The sequence below is a fragment of the Condylura cristata genome, unplaced genomic scaffold (genome assembly GCF_000260355.1).
Source record: "Condylura cristata isolate star-nosed mole 26May11 unplaced genomic scaffold, ConCri1.0 scaffold00007, whole genome shotgun sequence".
NCBI classification, from domain to species: domain Eukaryota; kingdom Metazoa; phylum Chordata; class Mammalia; order Eulipotyphla; family Talpidae; genus Condylura; species Condylura cristata.
The window spans coordinates 15,605,766-15,623,932 of record NW_004567108.1 but is presented as its reverse complement, the minus strand read 5'-3'; the positions used below and the strand labels follow the sequence as shown (position 1 = coordinate 15,623,932).

Below are 18,167 nucleotides of genomic sequence, written 5' to 3'. Positions count from 1 at the left end.
GGGCAGGAAGAGTGAACAGGACTATGGTTATGGCACAAGGGTGAACTGGTGATGGGAAGTCCATGGGGATTGCAGCTGAAATGGAAAAAGACACAAAATGATGTAAAAAAAATATAAGCTATTATTTAAAAAATCTGAGCACAGTTAACTTTTCAAGACAAGGGATTACTACCTCTAGGGAAAAAATGGAATCATACTATGAAAATTTCATGCCATTACTTCTTTCCTCACCTTCTTCAGGACTATTAGAGCATTTAGCCTGTGTGGACTATACACTTTTTCAGAATCTCAGGTTCCCATGCGTAAAATAAGATGCTTGGCTGAACAAGGGCCCACTCTCCTGTCCAGTGTAAACATGCTGTATCCTCCTTCCTGGCCTGTGTTCTGGGCCTATGTCACCCAGAGCATAAACTCCCTTAGTGCAGCAACATCTGTTCTGTCAGGGAGGAGAGAGCAGGTCCTCTCTCAATGAGACATCTCATCAGCGAGGAAGTGGTTAGTCAGACTGCATATGACAGCCTCTCTCCCTCAGCCACCCAAACATGCCCATGAGGTCCTCCCCAAATCCATGCCTTGCAGGGGAAGGCAAGAAGATATTGTGCTGCTAAATTTGGGTTGTCACGATTTCTGCCCACAGACTTCATAATAAGTACACATTTCAGAGTCAGGCTATTGTCCTCACCACAGCTACAAAAGTTCCATTTATAGAAAAATGAAGAAATTAGTGTTTGTGATATCCTGAGAAGAGCCATCTGAGAATTCATCTCTTTTACACAAAAAATCCAATTATTATACCATTGTCCCTGGTAAAAGGCTGCATTTTTTCCGATGTTGAGTATGTCTGTAAGTCATACTGTAAGAGTGTGGTCACTACATTTTTTTAGATGTGTGTTTTAGTCTGAACACAACGCAGGCTCTCAATAAATATTTGTGGAATGAATGAATAAAAGCATGAATGGACATTATCTTTGGAACTCAGGTGGTGAGGCAGTGTCTTAAACAATGGTAAAGAAGTTTGAGTTGTTATAGAGTATAATAAACAAATTTGAGATGGAAAGATTCTACAGATTCTAAAATAAAATAAGACCTACTTTTAATCCAGAGAAGATTTATTATTTCCAAACTTTGACACCAAGAGCTATGCTTCATAAGAAAACTTTCATGGGTAGTCTATTGGAAAGAGCAACCTAGTGTGGATTAATCTGGGAACAGGACCTTAAGACAGGAAATTTCTTGGACTCTTTCCTGAACATGAGATTGGTTTTGAATTAGGAGTGAGATTAAGGATACCATGAGACATCATAGGGAAAAGGAGCATTATAAGACTTGAGGAAGGTCTGGTGAGAAAGCGCCTCACCTGTAACCTGTGACTTCCAAGGTATTTCATCTTAGTCCACATGTCGATCATTTAGAAGTCAATTGTACATAGTCCTAGCCAAACAGAAAAATTCTGAATAAACCTAAGGTTAGACAACAGTCAGCCAACAAAGGTCTGCTTTTCTGCTAAGTTGACTATTCCAAAGTGCAGGCTGCTTTATGGACCATTGATAATTGCCCCACCCCACCTCAAGTCACTGGGTAAGTAAGTAGCCTATGTTGGAATCAAATATTTTTAGTCAAATGCCCAAAAGTAGATGACTGCATTAAAGATATTTTTAGTCAAGTACCATGTTTAAATGCTTTTTGCCAACTAATGTACACTTTACTGTCATCTCTACCTATTCAAACTGAATGAAGCAAGTAACTGAGTTCCAGTTACTAAAAGGAAATTTTTACCATTCTTCAAATTCAATTAAGTATTCTCTTCATTTTACAGAAAGTCAGAAATTCAGGGAAATGGAACAGAAATGCAATATAGGCAAATGGATTAGAAATATTTACATCATAGATATTGGGGTCTTTGGGGTCTTATATTTGGGTCTTTGCCTACCCCAAGGTAATATGGTGGTGAGAACATGGGCTTTGGAGTTGGAGAGATCTGTGGTCAAGTTCTCCCCCTCTTACTAACTGTGTAACTACTAGGTATTACTCAACCTTCTGATACTACACTATAAAAGGGAAATATTAATGAAAAGTTTATTATAATAGACTGGTAGGGTTGGTTAGATTTAAATGGTATCATAGTTGTAAAATGGTAGGTATCATTAGCAGTTAGCCATGAACCATGCATCCATTCAGTAAAAAATTGGGATCTATTTGTGATGCTAGAGAAATAGCAATAACAAAACAGAAAATAATTTCTGTCCTCAGTAGAGCTTATGTTCTCTGTGTAGGAGACAAACTGCCAAATATCATGTAAAGTGTTAAGAAGATAAAGAAAAAGAAGAAAGGGCTGATATGGAGTGTGAATGGGGAGAGAAGCAACTATAGACTGAAGAGAAAGGAGAGAGAGAGTATATGTGTGGGGCTGCAGACTACCTGTCCAAATATTTGATAAATGGTGGCATGAAATTTGACTGTCCTGCCTTGACAACAAATCTGCATCACATCTTGGAAGGCCATGCTCAAATTTCTCTTCTAGAATGTGCAGAGTTGTGCCTCCTGCCAGTGTCCCAACCCTCTCCTATTGTTCTCTTCCCACCTGTTAGAACAACAAGTGCCATATCCTAAAGCCTCTCATGCATGTAGACACTCAAACCCACAAGTCCAAGTTCTATCTGCACACCCCATAAATGATCTCGGTCCTAAAATGTGCACTCTGGCAAGACTGTCTGGAAGTGGAATCAGAGTCATTGAGGTGGAGAACTCTGATAGTTCAAGTGACTGCAAGTAGGGAATGGGAGCTGGCTGTCTGGATTTTAGTGAACATGTCACCCTAGATCCCTTTGACAATGGAGAGCAATGAATACAAGCAGGACCCTCCAAAGTGGAAGATCAGGGCATTTGCCTGGGACAAAGGGCAGAAATGGTGAAGAGCTCACTGACCTGGTCATTTTGAGCAAAGACCTAGGAACAATCCATGGAAGATTTGAGGAAAGAGTGGTATAGACAGTAAGGGCAGTGAGTGTAAAAGCCCTAAAGGAATGTATCTGATTCATGCCAGAGCATCAAGGAGACCAGATGGGATGGAGGACACAAATGTCTGGAGTAGACGAAGAAGTGGGATGTATTTCAGAGAACTGTCTAGAGTCAGGTCCTGAAGACACATATAAGGTCATTAGAAATTACTTTGGCTTTGAGTGAGATGTAACGATATTGGCAGATTTTGAGTTAGTAAATAGCATCTAACTTGAGTTTCAAAAGAGTCATACCAGCTGGTGTTAAAATAGACTGCAGGTGTCAAGAAGAGGGGCAAGACACCGGCAGGAGACTAGTGCAGTCACAGCCAATAGTGATTGCTTACACTAAGGTTGTACAGTGAAGCAAGTTCATTTTTTAATCTTATTGAAAGGCAAAGTGAAAAGATTCCAGAGTTCAAATGGATTGGGTGCCAGCTGAAAGAAAAAGAGAGAGGTGTCAAGATGATGGCAAGGCTTTTTAACTTGACCAACTGGAGAGATGCAGTCAGTAATTATTTGCTTTGCTTTTTGGTTACATAAAGGGGAACATCATTATAAACTATATTTTTACTGGTGGCAACCAAAAAGTATCTGCATGACTTGAGGCAGTAAAAACAAAAATTTCTAAATAAAAAGGGAATGAGGGGCCCTCCCTGGTGGCGCAGCGGGTTAAAGCACTACACTGAGAAGCTAAAGCCACTTCCGCATGAGTTCGATTCCCGCCTGCCCCGGAGGTGACCACATGGTATGGCAGACCTCTCCTGACCCACCCGCTGCTCCCCTCAGCAGTGTGCTTCATCGATCTGCCTGTTCTGCTCCCCACTCTGTCTCTGGTGAAGCCTCTCACCGCCCCTGAGCCTCTAGCCTGTACCCCGGTTCTGTATGTACAAATAAAATAAATCTTTAAAAAAAAAAGGGAATGAGGTTGAATTGTTCTGCCTATGCAAACAATGTAAAACTTTCCACATGCACATATTTTTCAGTAGATTAATAATATTCACCATTGGAAAGAACTGTTTGCAAAATCTAAATTATCTTGTGTCCAAATCTCATTTTACTAACGAGTTAAAAACATCCTTGTAAGTCATTGTGCCTTTAATCAAAAGGTCAGCACCTGAAATTGCTGTGGCTTTATGGAATGAGTCCTTGGCCTGTCTTCAAGTCCAAGGGCTGGTTCTTATTAGCTTTGGGGTTTCCAGCAAATCCTTTTTATCCTTTTAAGTCTCAGTTCTCACATCTTAAAAAATGAGAATGAAGGTTGCCCATCTTATAAGCTCTGAAACAACATTCAAATCCCAGGTATCATTTTGTAAGTAATGGACTTCATTTCAGCAGAGATTTAACTAATAAAGACTCGACGTTATCCTTACACGCTTTGTTGGTGAGAGTTGTTTTTGTGTGTTTGTTGTGGTTGATGGATGCAAGGAGGTGAAGCCAGTTTGTTCGATGGGTGGTGTTTCTCTGTGTGTTCATGAATTAACTTCACTCTGTTTCATGGCCAGTCAGCTCACATCAGCTTCACAAAGGAGCGAAATCTGTTACCGTATGAATCAGACAAGGGAGTGTATGTAAATCCATCCATTCCACTGAGAAAATAGTTCAAAAAGCCATTCCTGCTGGTAGTCAGGAATATTTTCTTCAGAATCGAAGGACATAACCTTGAAATACTTGTGATGATGGCAAAGAATAAATGCATAAACAAGTAAATGTAGAAAGTATAGTTACGGTGCAAGACTAGTAACTATAAAGTTTAAAATGCATCATGAAGGCCATAGGCACTAAAATGGTTGAAATGTTGTCATCGTCTCCAAGAGTTTCCATGTCTTAAGTTATGAGCTTCACATGTTAGTGCTCAGAATTTTGCCTCCTTGAATGGAAAACAAGAGTCCAATTCCTGTACTTCAACGATGTCTTCCAGCTTAAGAGATCTGTAATTCCACAAGGCTTCTATCTGGAAACTGTTCCTTCCATTTGGCATAGGAAATATATTCACATATATTTTATTTAATCCTAAATTTTGGGAGACAGTTTGCTGAAGCCCAGTTATTTGAAGGGTGTGTGTGTGTGTGTGAGTGTGTGTGGGGTGGGAGAGGTTGGGAGAACAGGAAAGGAGATGAGGAAAAATGGGAGGAAAAGAGAATCACAAATCAACAACCTACCCTGAGCAAATCAAAGGATTTCTTAGAATGCCACATAGCTTTGTGTTGAATATCTGGCTTGCAAATCACTTCCTCTCTTGCTTATTGTATAATAATGATTATTGCAGTTTCATTGATAAAAACCCAGAAGGCAATTATGGCTTGCTGACCGTGTTGCCTGTGGCTTTTGTGAGGAATAAAGCTTCAGCCAGGAGGGCTGAAATGTCTGGCTTGCAGACCTGGATATGCAGATTTGAGGTGGTCATTATATAGTTTGTGAGAGAGGAAGTTCAGATCAATTGGCCTAAGAGCAAAATGAAAAGGAGAGACAAAAGCAAATTAGCATTTTTGGTAAAGAAATCTAGTTGAATGCTAGAGTTTATAATTCAACTGTTATTTAATGTGTATAACTTTGTGTTAGAGGGATTACTACTAATTATCTTTTTTATTAGAATATGATAAAAATAACCACCTTTTATTAAGTGTTCACTCTACCGGGCATTTTATACACATGATTTTTTCCTCCTCAAAATAACTCTGTGTGAGAGATATTGTTATTCACATTAACGATGAAAAACCTGAGACACAGAAAAAATTTGCTCAAGGTCAAATAAGTAGTTTACTGAGGACTTAACTCTGAGTCCCAGTACCCTACCTTGCCTGTTAAAATTGTGTGATATGTGAAGAAGTTGATATCACCCCAGTGTGAGGGCGCTTGTAAATTTCTCTCCATTATCCTTGTCTTATTGTCGTGACTGAGAAATGAATAACTTGAAATCGTCCCATATATTATTGCCTTCAGAGTATAATTGGTTCCTTGCTCTGGATTTATTTGTTCCTTTGCTGGAATTTTTACCTTCTCTCAGACTGACAATATACATTTTACATTTTCTCTGGGACACATTTCTCCCAAATACATGATGAACTATGAAAATTGTTCCACCAAGTTTAATTAAAGAACCTGTGAAATAGATCTTTCTCAGACAATCCTTGTTTTAATGTTGATTTGTGTTTCTACTTGTCCTTAGATCTGCAGATCTTACAACCAAGCTAATTAATTTGTATTATGGTTATGTGCAATATTGGCAATTTCCTTCTATGCTTCTCAATTCCTATCATCCTTGCTTCTACATATGAGGTGATGTGAAGTCCTAAGTTGTTCTAGTAGTTTGTTTAAAATTTTTGTAAAAATTCATCTTACTAAGAAATCTCCCACGTGGCCTGGCAGTAACTGAAGCGTGATCTATCACAGTACTGGCCTAGATGCCAGTTATTTCTGAAACTTTACCCATTACCCCATAATATGAGGCTCCCAGCTTTCTTACTGCATTTGATCATGTATAAATATTTGTAACGTGCTATTTGTTTTCCTCAAGGTTAGAGGGATGTGGTTATTTGCAGAATAAATCTTGCCAGGATGAAACAAGAAAAATGACGACACTTCTATAAATTCAGTTCATAAAACCTTGTGTACATGAATGAGGCCTTGGGAATGTGGTTTCTAGTTAAGGAAAATGGATCGCCCAGACTGAGCCTATGTAACTTCTTCAGGATGGTGGTGCCAGATGGCCCTCCTACCAAAGCAGTGAAAATATTTTTCATCTTCCTTTGTTATTTATGTTTTTTGACTTTCTGAAAAATATCCTTGTATTTAGATGGGCTAGAGTACAGCATGGTAACAAATTCCATCAGATGCTTTATAACAAATCACTTCAAACTTGGTGGTAGAAAGCAACAGTTATTTTCCTATGCTCATGAATTTTGTGGGACACAGCAGTGATGCTTGTAGCTGTTGTGGAATGGTTGCTGTATCAGCTAGAACACTCAGATTGGGGGCGAAAATCATTTGGCAACTTCTTTACTCACAGGTTTAGTGCCTGACTTGAAAGACTCAGGCTATCAATAACTGTTACTTCTGACAAGAGCACCTGCAGTTAAACTCTGTGGGACTGGATGCTCAGAGTGAGTAGACAGAAAGCAGGTGTTCTGCAAGAGGGGAAGTCCCAAGAGAGATTTCCTGGCCTTTTGTGACTTCATCTAGGCAGTTCCAGAGCTTTGATTCTGCAACCCAGGTAAACAGAGGGCTGGTTGCTTTACTCCTCGGGGAGGGGGGAGTGGGGAGGGGGGCTTATGAGGGGGTAGGAGGGTTGGCAGAGCTACACAGAAGAGAGCATGTTGGATGATAGCTGTCATGACCCATCTTGATCGTCATTGGAAGATGCCATCTGTTAGGCATTGGGTTACAACAACAAGGACTTATTTCTTACACAAACAAAGTCTGCTGCGGATGCAGGCAGTTCTCCAGAGCAGATACCCTCTTGTTGCCTCAGCAGTGCAGTCTGCTGCTTCCATCTTACAGTTTCTCCAACTCATGGCCCCACGGTCACAAAAGCAGAGGAGAACAGCATTAGCCAGCTCTTAGGCAACCCCATCTGGAAGGGACACAAGTCATTTCTATCCAGTGGGGCAAGCTAGTGTGGTCTTCCTGTCTTCCCAGAAAGAAAAGATAGCTGGGAATGTTGGCAAATGAGAACAACGTCTACCCAAGCCTCAGTGATGGTGTGGAAATGGTATAACTCCCTACACTAATGCTGTGTTATCAGATTAGTCCATTCATTCCTTCATTCATTTAGCAAAGATGTTTTAGATGTCTGCTATACACAAGACATCAGTTCCTGGAGGGAATCCACTTGCATCCCCAAACACCTGTAATTTTACATCCAAAAATAAGTTAAAATTTTAGTTGCTTTGTCATTGACTCTTCTTGTAGGAATAGGGAGCTGTCTCTGAGATCCTACACTGTCCTGTTCTCTCCAAGTCATGTGAAGTGACTTAGACTTTCTATTCTTACCTACCACAACCATTGATCTTATCATTTATCTTACATTAGCATCAGTCAAAGCCAGTTAAAACTTTTCTTCTAATATTCATCATCTACCTTCCCCTCTGTAGACAATTTCATGTCAGACTATTGAGGGTGCGAATATATCCAGAAAATGCAGATGGTGTCTACTAATTGGACACTGCCATGGCAATAAACTGTATGATAAATTAAATGGCTTTCATCCATCATTAGTCTGACAGTATGACTCCATTTGTTGTTGCTTTAAAGGAAATTTATGAAGCAAGGCTACAAATAGTGAATATGTCTGGCCAGAAGGTTCCTATTTTCCAAAGCAGAGCTCATAGCTACATTTCAACAAAGAAAGGAACAAAACCCAGCAAGAGCTCTGCTTGAAGCCAGTTTGTATTTCAGTCCTCAATTAGAAAATTGTGTTTCTAATGGAAAGCCATAGAACAATGCCTGCTCTCTGACAAAAGAAAAAAGAAAAAAAAAGAGGAAGAAATGAACTTATGGTGGACTGAAACCAGCATATTGTGTTTGGGACTGTTTTACATTATTTCTGGGTGACTCTGCGTATATAGAAAATCACTATACCTTTGTTTTGTTCATATGGAAAATTGTCCTGTGGAATCTCTCCTTAAAATTTTCTAAATTATTGAGCACTTCAGGCGAGTTCTTTAATTTTTTAAAAGCCAATAACAGGAACTATAAACAATGGAAATCACTGAAGGTAAACACTAAGAATATCTTTCAGATGCATTTTTAAAAATGTATAGATGGTAAAATCATAAGTCAGGATTGCTAATGCTTTTAGCATAGATCCCCAGCTATTGAACATTCAAATAAACAAGAATCCTTGTAAGAAATTGTGTAAAAAATCTACAAGAAATGTAGTTAATCTGTGGGCTGTTATGACTCTATGAAACTACTTATATATCCCAGTTTCATATATACAAGCTGAGAGAAAACTGATATTTATAGGTTTAAATTTATTAAAATTATATGACTTCCTCAGGTATTCCAAATTAGGTCAACCAGTTAACCCTCAGAGCTAGGGTACCATATTTGGCTGAGTCAAAAGGAATAAACAGATATTATCAAAACCACAAGCAAAACTGGCAATAGATATTCTGGTAATAATTTTTAACTTTTAATGAAATCTCAGTTCTCTTAAGGTCAGTCGGATATAAACTAAGTTGGATGATGATTATACTAAAAGGAAAGTTACTAAGCAACCAACATTTTGAATTCCAAGAATTTTAGTTACATCATGGTAGATAAAGATCACCAATTTCACTAATTTGGTGTCTGAGAGTCCAGAGTACTCTTTTATAATCCAAAGCTGTACCTTTTAAGTCCATCTTTTTCATTCTCCTAAAATTCTTGAAAGTTTACCAGTCTTCACAAATATAAAGCTACCTTGCGTGTGTGTGTGTGTGTGTGTGTGTGGCGGGGGTGGGGGGAGCATAACTGGCAGAAGAAAAGTGTGTTATTTTGGGAGCAGGACCCATCACAAACCTGACTAGTCAATTTCTCAGCTGTGGCTGTTCCTCCTCCCCGCCCAGCGATTATGACTGTATTAAACCTTTGCCTACTTTCTAGCTAGGTTGATGTAAAAAATTATGAGATAAGAACTATAAAGGGTCCCTCCCTGGTGGAGCAGCCGGTTAAAGCACTGCACTAAGAAGCTAAAGCCACTTCAGCATGAGTTCAGTCCCTGTCTGCCGGGGAGGAGACCCACATGGCCCGGCAGACCTCTCCTGACCCGCGGCTGCTCCCCTCAGCAGTGTACTTCCACGATCTGCCTGTTCTGCTCTCCACTCTGCCTCTGGTGAATCCTCTTACCACCTCTGCACCTCTGGCCTGTACCCCAGTTCTGTATGCATAAGTAAAAAACAAAAATAAATAAAACTATAAGGAAGATAATATACTTAACAATTGGACAAAAGGGACTGACTTTTAATATCTTGATAAATGAAGAAGTGTCGGAAAGAGGGCCACACTTCAGCATCCTCTCCCCAAAACTCATTCCCTTCCTGCATCTCCAGAAATTGAGGAATATACTTTAAAAAAAAAATTATAAGCAGCGTTGCTTCACAGAGGTGTTGGGGAGGCTCAGTCAGTGCGTGTTCTGGATTTGCTGAAAAACTGACTTGTTTGCTTGGTTAAAATGAAGTTGTTCTGGCAGATGCACTATCCTCAGAGAAGCATTGAATTGCCTTTCATCACGCCCTTATATTTTAGGAGGTCTCTGTCCTTTCTTTTTTTAAGATTTATTTATTTATTCATACAGAACTGGGGTACAGGCCAGAGATGCGGAGGGTGAGAGGATTCACCAGAGACAGAGTGGGGAGCAGAACAGGCAGATCAATGAAGTACACTGCTGAGGGGAGCAGAGGAGGGGCAGGAGAGGTCTGCCACGCCATGTGGATCTCTTCCGGGGCAGGGGGGGATAGAACTCATATGGAAGTGGCTTTAGCTTCTTAGTGCTGTGCTTTAACCCGCTGCGCCACCAGGGAGGGCCCAATTTCCATATTTCTAAGCCACTGACATAATGTTAGTATCTGTGCTGCCCCAGCTTGGCATGGTCGCTCTCTGCCTATTCTCGAGGCCTGGTAACAGTATCACATTCATGGGGGAGATATGGAGATGGCTCCCAACCCTTACTTAAGAGCCAAGCATTGGAGACACAAAAGGAAGACCTCTGTTTTTGAGATACTGGTAATGTGCAAGACAGACACATTTATCAAAGTTGCAATAATGCAGCAATACAGGGAGCGGCAGAAAGCACACACATGCATACAAGCGAGGACACCAGTCTGATAGCTGACAGACCACAAAAGCTACTACTGCGTGCATCGGGCAGGAATAGGCACCCTCAGACAGTCACCCACGGCAAAGTTTCCACAATGTTAGGGGCATGTCTTCCCCCAACCAGGAAAGAAGGCTGTCATTTAGAGTGCAGTTGGCATCTAGACCAGGTGCTGTCCATTTCGCCTGCTCTGAACCTATCAAATGGAGAAGCAGATCCTGAGAACAGCAGTTCTCTTCTTGCCTTTATTCTGTCTTCATTCAATCTCCCTCAGGGCAACTAGAACCCACATTAGGTGTGGTGGCCTAGGGGGAGGGAAGTATTTTTGTGCAGCCAGAGAGCCTATGCTCCTCTGTTAGCAGCATAACATTTATAAAATCAATTTTCTGTACCGTTGGAGCAGGCTGATGTGAGAACTAGCTTTCCACAGCCCATTGTATTCATTCCTGGGTGATTTACCAGTACTGATATTTTATCACGAATACAAAGGGGAAGAGGGCTGCTCTAATATATTCATTACTTGCCTCACCATGCTGGTAAATAATATGCATATGGTAATTTGAGAGACACAGAGTTCCCATTGCTCTTTTTATTCCAGGAACTCTGTCTGGCTTTTGTAAATGCTGCAAAATCAAAATCAAATTGCCTCAAAATTTGATTTTACATTCTCCTTTTCTCACTTTCCAGGGCCCATACGACACATATAGTAGTCTTCTCATTTTGATTTGTATTTTTAGAGAGCACAGCTCCTAGTCTTACTGTACAATACAATGTTCAAGAGTAACTCAATGACAATGCATCAGCTTGTTGACTTATAGGATAGATTAAGCACCTACTGTGTGCCAGATACTATATCAAGTCTTAAACAGAACAATGATGCAAGTCTTAAACAGAACAAGATGCAAGATTTTAATTTCGCAGATTATTTTTATATTCCGCTGTCAAGCTTTTCCAAAATCTGTGACATTATATAAAGATAATATGTGCTTGAAGTAAATGGAATGTGAAAATGGGTAACTTAAATAGAAATGGATTAAGAAGCGAGAGAACTCAAATATTCTCCAAAATACATGATTAATTACCAGCAGCATGTAAACGGATTAGCTAGAAAAAGCAAAATTTTAGAAAGCAAGTTCCTTCCACAGACTTGGTATAATGCCAATGAGCATGTAGCTCAATTATCACAGTAATCAGTGAATTCATAAGTATGTTTTATTGAAAGTAACATTTAATTTATGTGTAAACTATCAAAATGCTTTGGTTCTTCGTGGTCTGTAGTTCTTTTATTTATCAATTTAACAAATATTTTTGGCCTGCTGCTTTGGCTCAATCAGCTGCTATTGTTAGCACTGGGAATCCAGGGACCTTCCCTCCTTGAGTTTATATTCAAATGAGAGGCAAGTAAAAACAAAAAAATAGATAAACTAGTAAGCCAGATACTAGAATGTAGAACATATGTGCTTGAAGTAAACAGTGTGTGTGTACCTGTGTGTATGTGTACGTGTGTGTGAGCGTGTAAGTGTTTATGTAAAGCGATCAGGGGAGCCAAGCACACAAATAGGGGAGGAAAAGAATTTTAGGCAGAAAGCAGAATATTTACCTATTTTCCCAAAGGGGAGCTTTGTCTAACAAAAACAGTATACAATTATCTAAATGAGGACTTTACAAATCCTGCCTGCCGTCTGTTTTTCTAAATAAAATTCTCGTCCTATTTTTGTAAAGACGGTGTTTTTGGAACACAATTGTGCCATTCTTTTATATATTGTCTATGATGCTTTCACACTACAGGATAGTTTTACAGTTGCAACAAAATCGTATAAACCACAGAGTTGAAAATATTTACTATCTGACACTACAGAAAGAGCTGGCCAACCCTGTATCCAAAGCACCGGGTGAATAATCATTTCCTTTGTTTTATTAGCTGGGTCTGACAAACTATAGCAGAAACTATTAAAATGCACCTCGTCTTGATATTTGACATGACTGAGTAAAATTATGTTGTAGCACTCTGTTAAACCCTTCCCAGTACCAGCCTCTGTGGGGGTCACCTTGTTATTCCAACTTCTAGATGAAGAAACTGAGACAGAGAAAGGTTAAGTAGTTCATTTGCTGTGTGGTGTCAAGATTCCTACACTTAGGGCTGTAAACACTGCCCCAAACTTTCCTTGTGGTTTAACATCCTGCTATTCCACCACCTTAACAGAACTGCTTGCTTAAACCACCCATCTATTTCTAATTTGCACAAGTAAACAAACACCTAAATCCAAAAAATTTAGAACTTGCTTTGAGCCAAATTCAACAGTTAACCCTTGCTTGACATTCAGAAGGCATAAAGAAGGCTTCCAAGAAACTCCCCTTATGCTTCATTGAGAAGCATCAGATAGATAAGTGGAGCTTGAGGAGAATGGGCCTGCAGAGTCTCCTTTAATTACTTAGATGTTCTCACTATTAAATCTAACTCTACAGCCCTATCCTTTGTCTCATTGTCAGATGGGCCACAAGAGCAAATGCCTTCCCCTTCCTCCCTATTTCCTGAGGGTCCAACATAAATAACCTCAGTATATCCTCCATGATCACTTGATGACATTCCACTAAGATCCCTCCTAGATCTGGTACACACATATGTAAACTCACCTGAAAAATCTACCTCCAAAAGCACAAATTTTTTGATGTTCAGTTCAGTTGAAGCCCTTAACAGCCCTACCTCCAAGTCTATATGTGCTAATCTCTGTGGAAAATATGTGTATCTTTATATCTTCTTTTGTCAGTCTGTTCACTTAAAAGATTTCTCACAGGTTGGTAGGAGCTTCCAAAAGTCGTTTGTATTTAGACTTTTACACAGCCAGTCAAAGTACTCCATCATAGAGAATGGCCATTTTTTCCAAGTCTGGGTTGTGAATAGTTCTTGAGTAACCACAGTGTTCTAAGCAATATATACCTGAATACACAGGTAAACATGATGATTCCTGCTGTCAAGATGGTGGTGGTCAGACAGTAAAGAGAAAATGAGCATGCATTTAGGGAGTGTTAGAATGAACAAAGCTAGCATGCACCAGACTAGGGCTTGGGGTGGAAGATGTGGTAAAGAAACCTCCTGAAGAATGATTTGGAAGGTGAAATTTATCCCATTTGGAGTGTGGGGAGGGAGAAGATTGGAGATAAAGGAGAGTCAACTATAACATTTGGTCCCGTCAGTAGCTTTCCATTAAACGACTAGCCCTTTTCTCAGTAGACATTTCTGTATATTGCTAAGATTGATTTTTTCCTCCATTCAAATTAGCAACAATGCTGTAATGTTCCATGATGAATGCTATTGAATTTCAAGGTAGCAAGAGAATCCCTTCAGTCTCACTTTTCTAGCAACCAGCTGTGAAATTTTGGAGCAATATCTGAATACTTTGTTTAGTCTCAGTCTTTTCATCTTCAGCAGGATACTTACTGAATAAAAAAATCTTCGTGACTCCTTCCACCTCTAAAATTCTGCCTTTGAAAATGTCCATTTCATGATGCTTTCCTCTATAGCTTCATGTGGCACTTCCCAAGTCTGAAACTTAGCACCGTGTATCAGAGGGAATTGTCTCCCACAGTGTATCATTCCAAACCTGACTGGCCAGGAGCTTACTGCAAAGTAGGGATTTCAATTTTCTCCATATTAAGGAAGACAGGGATAAAGCAAACCATGATTGCTGAAATCAATCAAAGAACAGCACCAGGAACCATTACTCCTTCACTCTTTCTTCCTGGCCATCTATGATTCCATGATAAATAATTGCTCCATCTCTAGTTATAATTCTCTGCTCCAGGCAAGAAAAGGGGATAGTAGAATGGGCAAAAGTCAAGGCCCAGTTGAAATACTTTCTTTGAAAGACAATTTCCCCAAAAGTTATTCTCAATGTCACTGCCTTAAGTCTCATTAATAAACCTGTGTCACACTGCCCCCCGCGGGTACACTGATGCTGTAAACAAAGTGAGGTTGTCTAAATGAGATAAGGGGACTCAGATAGGCAATTCACATCATTTGCTACAGGTTATTCAAATGTGATATTCAACGTCCTCCCAAAAAGGTCTGACACTGTCACTGACCAGTCAGAACAGACACAGTCTGCGTGCAATAGCAGTGAAGAACCAGCTGAACAGAAATAGTCTTGGTTTTCTGCTTGGCATTAGAGCCATCTCTTCATCATTTTCATCCTCTTTCTGCCCCATGCACACATAATAAGATCTAAATCTATTAAGGTCAGAACTTCATTTTGCATATATTCCTTTTCTGTATATTCTTCCCAGGCCCCAGTAAAATCACATTTATATAGAGTAAGTCACCACTTTCGTTGAAAGGAATTGAATTATTCATGTTATAACCCACAGAAGAAAGAACCAGGCAAGGAAGAGTTCAAGTTATTACCTATTCTGTTTCCTCAAGAATGAATGATTCCTATGAATGGTCACAGTATAATTCTAAATGCCACAGTATAATTGATTATAAAACTGGGCTTTGAAGGTCATTTAAATCCTTGTAACTATTCCAAAGGATATTAGTCTTCAAACAGACAAAGAAGTATTGTCTGAAATGAATGGCTTCAAAATAATAGAGGTTCAAAGGCCTTTCTCTCTAGTTATTAGGTTGAATAGAACTAATAAGGGCCCCCCCCCCCCCCCAGTAATGTAAAAAAGAAGAAAAGAAAACCAGTTCTTTAAAGAGTTGCCTCTGGTTCTTGCAGACTGCAGTAAACCTAACAGTGTAATATTTCTTTTCACTAGAATATTGGATAACCATCATGCTCACAGATTGAGATGGAGTATTTTACTTAATTGCTGTTATTAATTTGAGTTTATAATTCAAGTCATACATTAATCCTATTCCTTTTTGTTAAAAACTATATTTTTAGTGCTCATGGCTCCATTTTCACCAATAAAATGTTTTTCAGATTCTTTCATTATTTCCCACTTTACACATGTTTAGTGATGCTTCAGTTTTTATTTTTATTCATTTGCTCTAACTCTGTAGCTTTTCTCCATTCTGTTTCTATTTCTTGAAATGCAATATGTGTGTGTGTGTGAAAGTGTGTGTGTGTGTGTATGTCTGTGTGAAAGCTTGTGATATAGTTTCCAAATTGGCTTTGGCAAGACCTAGCTTTGAAACATCATTTTCATTAAAATATCTCTCAAGTGCATATTATTCTATTGAGTAATAAAGATTACAATATAGTAGACACTTTTCTTTCTCTTTAGACACTTTTCTTTCTCTTTAGTCTCTTTATTTGACTTATCTTTGTATTTTAGGTATGTGTATAATCTGTAATCCTCTTTTTATTTTCCTATGTGACTAACATTCTTTATTCCCAATATATGATGGATTGTCTTCTTTATAGTATACATCTGCAATTCTAGAATGAACTTTTAAAACACATTTCATTATCTTTGGACTTTAGATACAATTGGGGGCATATCATGATTTAATTAGATTTGTTTTTTTCTGGACAGTAACTAAAATAATGGTGGCAAGTAAACCAACCATTCGCTCCTCAGACGCACTGACAGATGGATCTCCATGTAGGAATTCTGGATGATGCAGGACCTGATCTGAGCCACACAATTGTTTCTGATTGGTGCCATGGGATATCCAAACCAAAATGAGATTTAAGTCTTTGAAAGATAAAGTTAAGTTTAGGGATATTTGAGTGTCTATACTAAATGGCTTCTCAAAAACAACTTTTGAATCTCATTAGCTTACACTTTGCAAATGATTGAGTCAAAATATACATCCATTTTAAAATGTGTTTTTCCCATAAATTCCCACTTCCCCTTCTACTCCTTCTCCCCTACCAATCAGCAAACAGATCACTCAAGAAGGAACTTCCTTGCTGTCCATATGCTTGATGAGAATGTCGTAGTTACTATGGTATCTTCTCTTTTGTAAATTATGGAGAAATACACACAATGTCAAATTATTTTCTCTATGTCTCAATCTTAACTATTTTTTAAGTGGAAAGTTCAGCAATACTAATTCATCATCACTGGGCAACCAATCGCCAGAAAGCTCTTCTTGAAAAACCAAAACCGTCATGCTATCTTTTCGGAAACAGTTTTCAAACCTCTGGCTTTTAATTACATTTACAATTCTTGTCAGAATGGTTTCAAACCATTGGAAGCCTCTAACCAGCCTTGCAGCCCTAGCCCAGCCCAGCTGAGACCATTCAACTTTGAAACACTCTTTTCAAAGGTTACCTTTAAGGATGTGTGTAGAAATTTAAATGACACTTTTAGCCTATAACATGGGATTCAACATTTACACATACTAACATTTAAATAGTTTATAGTGTCTCTTCCTGGTTGGTTGGCACTAGAAAGCAAGCTACCGGTCTATCAAAGGAGGTGTTGTGGGTTACATGTCTGTCACCAGATTGTGTGAGTCTTTGAAGTCAGAGAGCAGCCTTTCATGCCCTGTGCTCAGGTATAGAGGAATCAGAGACGTGTAGCCTCATCAAAGGGGATTGCTTTGCAATCTGTGAACCAATAGGAAAACAGGATCCCGTGGAACAATGGTTTTCTTACAGGATTTCTAGGAGCCCTAGATCTCTGTGGTGATGCTTCCAGATAGCCCAAAGTACAGACCACAGTGGGGGGCAGCAAATGGATGCAGCTCCGGAATGACCGGGTGCTCTGTCTGGTCCCCTTTCAGATACTCTTCTCTCCTTTATGTTTTTGAGATCCCATATACATGTTGCACAGAGAAAGTTATATTGCTTTTTTAAAAATCTTGAAAAGTAGGGAAAGTTTATTTAAACATATTCAAGTCACAGCCCCTCACTTAAGCCTGTGTGAGCTTTAGCTAAATCACTAACCTTCTCTAGACTTCATTTTCTTTACAAGCAAAATGAAAGCAGTAAGTTATTGTTACTTCCAAGTCACTCTGAGAATTAACTAAATTGTGTGAGGTGCCTATCACATTGAATTCAGATTTGCAGATGCATCCAGTGTTAGAGATTGTAGGACTGAACAACATTCATTTACAAAGATGGGGTCACTTACTTTTCAGTCTTTTTGTTTTGTTTTCTTCTACCCTATTGCCTCTGCTAAACAAACTCAGAAGGCAGTTTTAGGTAGGCTTTTCTTTGTTCATATAGAGTAGGAATTCCCAAAATGTGCATCTTGTACCAAACGCATCAACACCACCTGAGAAATTACTAGAAATGTAAAAATCTCAGGCTCCACCCTGAATCTTTGAGCCAGGAACTTGGGGTATAGAGTCTAACATTTTGAATTTCCACAAGCCTTTCTGGTGATTCTTATGCCCCTGGAGTTTGAGAACCTTTGCAGGGAATACACTCACATAGACCACCAGCTAATGTGCAAGCAGATGAGGTAAGCGGTGG

At 39.2% G+C, this 18,167-nt stretch overlaps 1 protein-coding gene across 3 annotated transcripts in view; it reads left to right on the top strand.

Annotated features, from left to right (window-relative positions):
• PRLR (prolactin receptor) overlaps nt 1–18,167 on the top strand; it is a 134,400-nt gene that overhangs the window by 62,025 nt on the left and 54,208 nt on the right. The window lies entirely within an intron of this gene.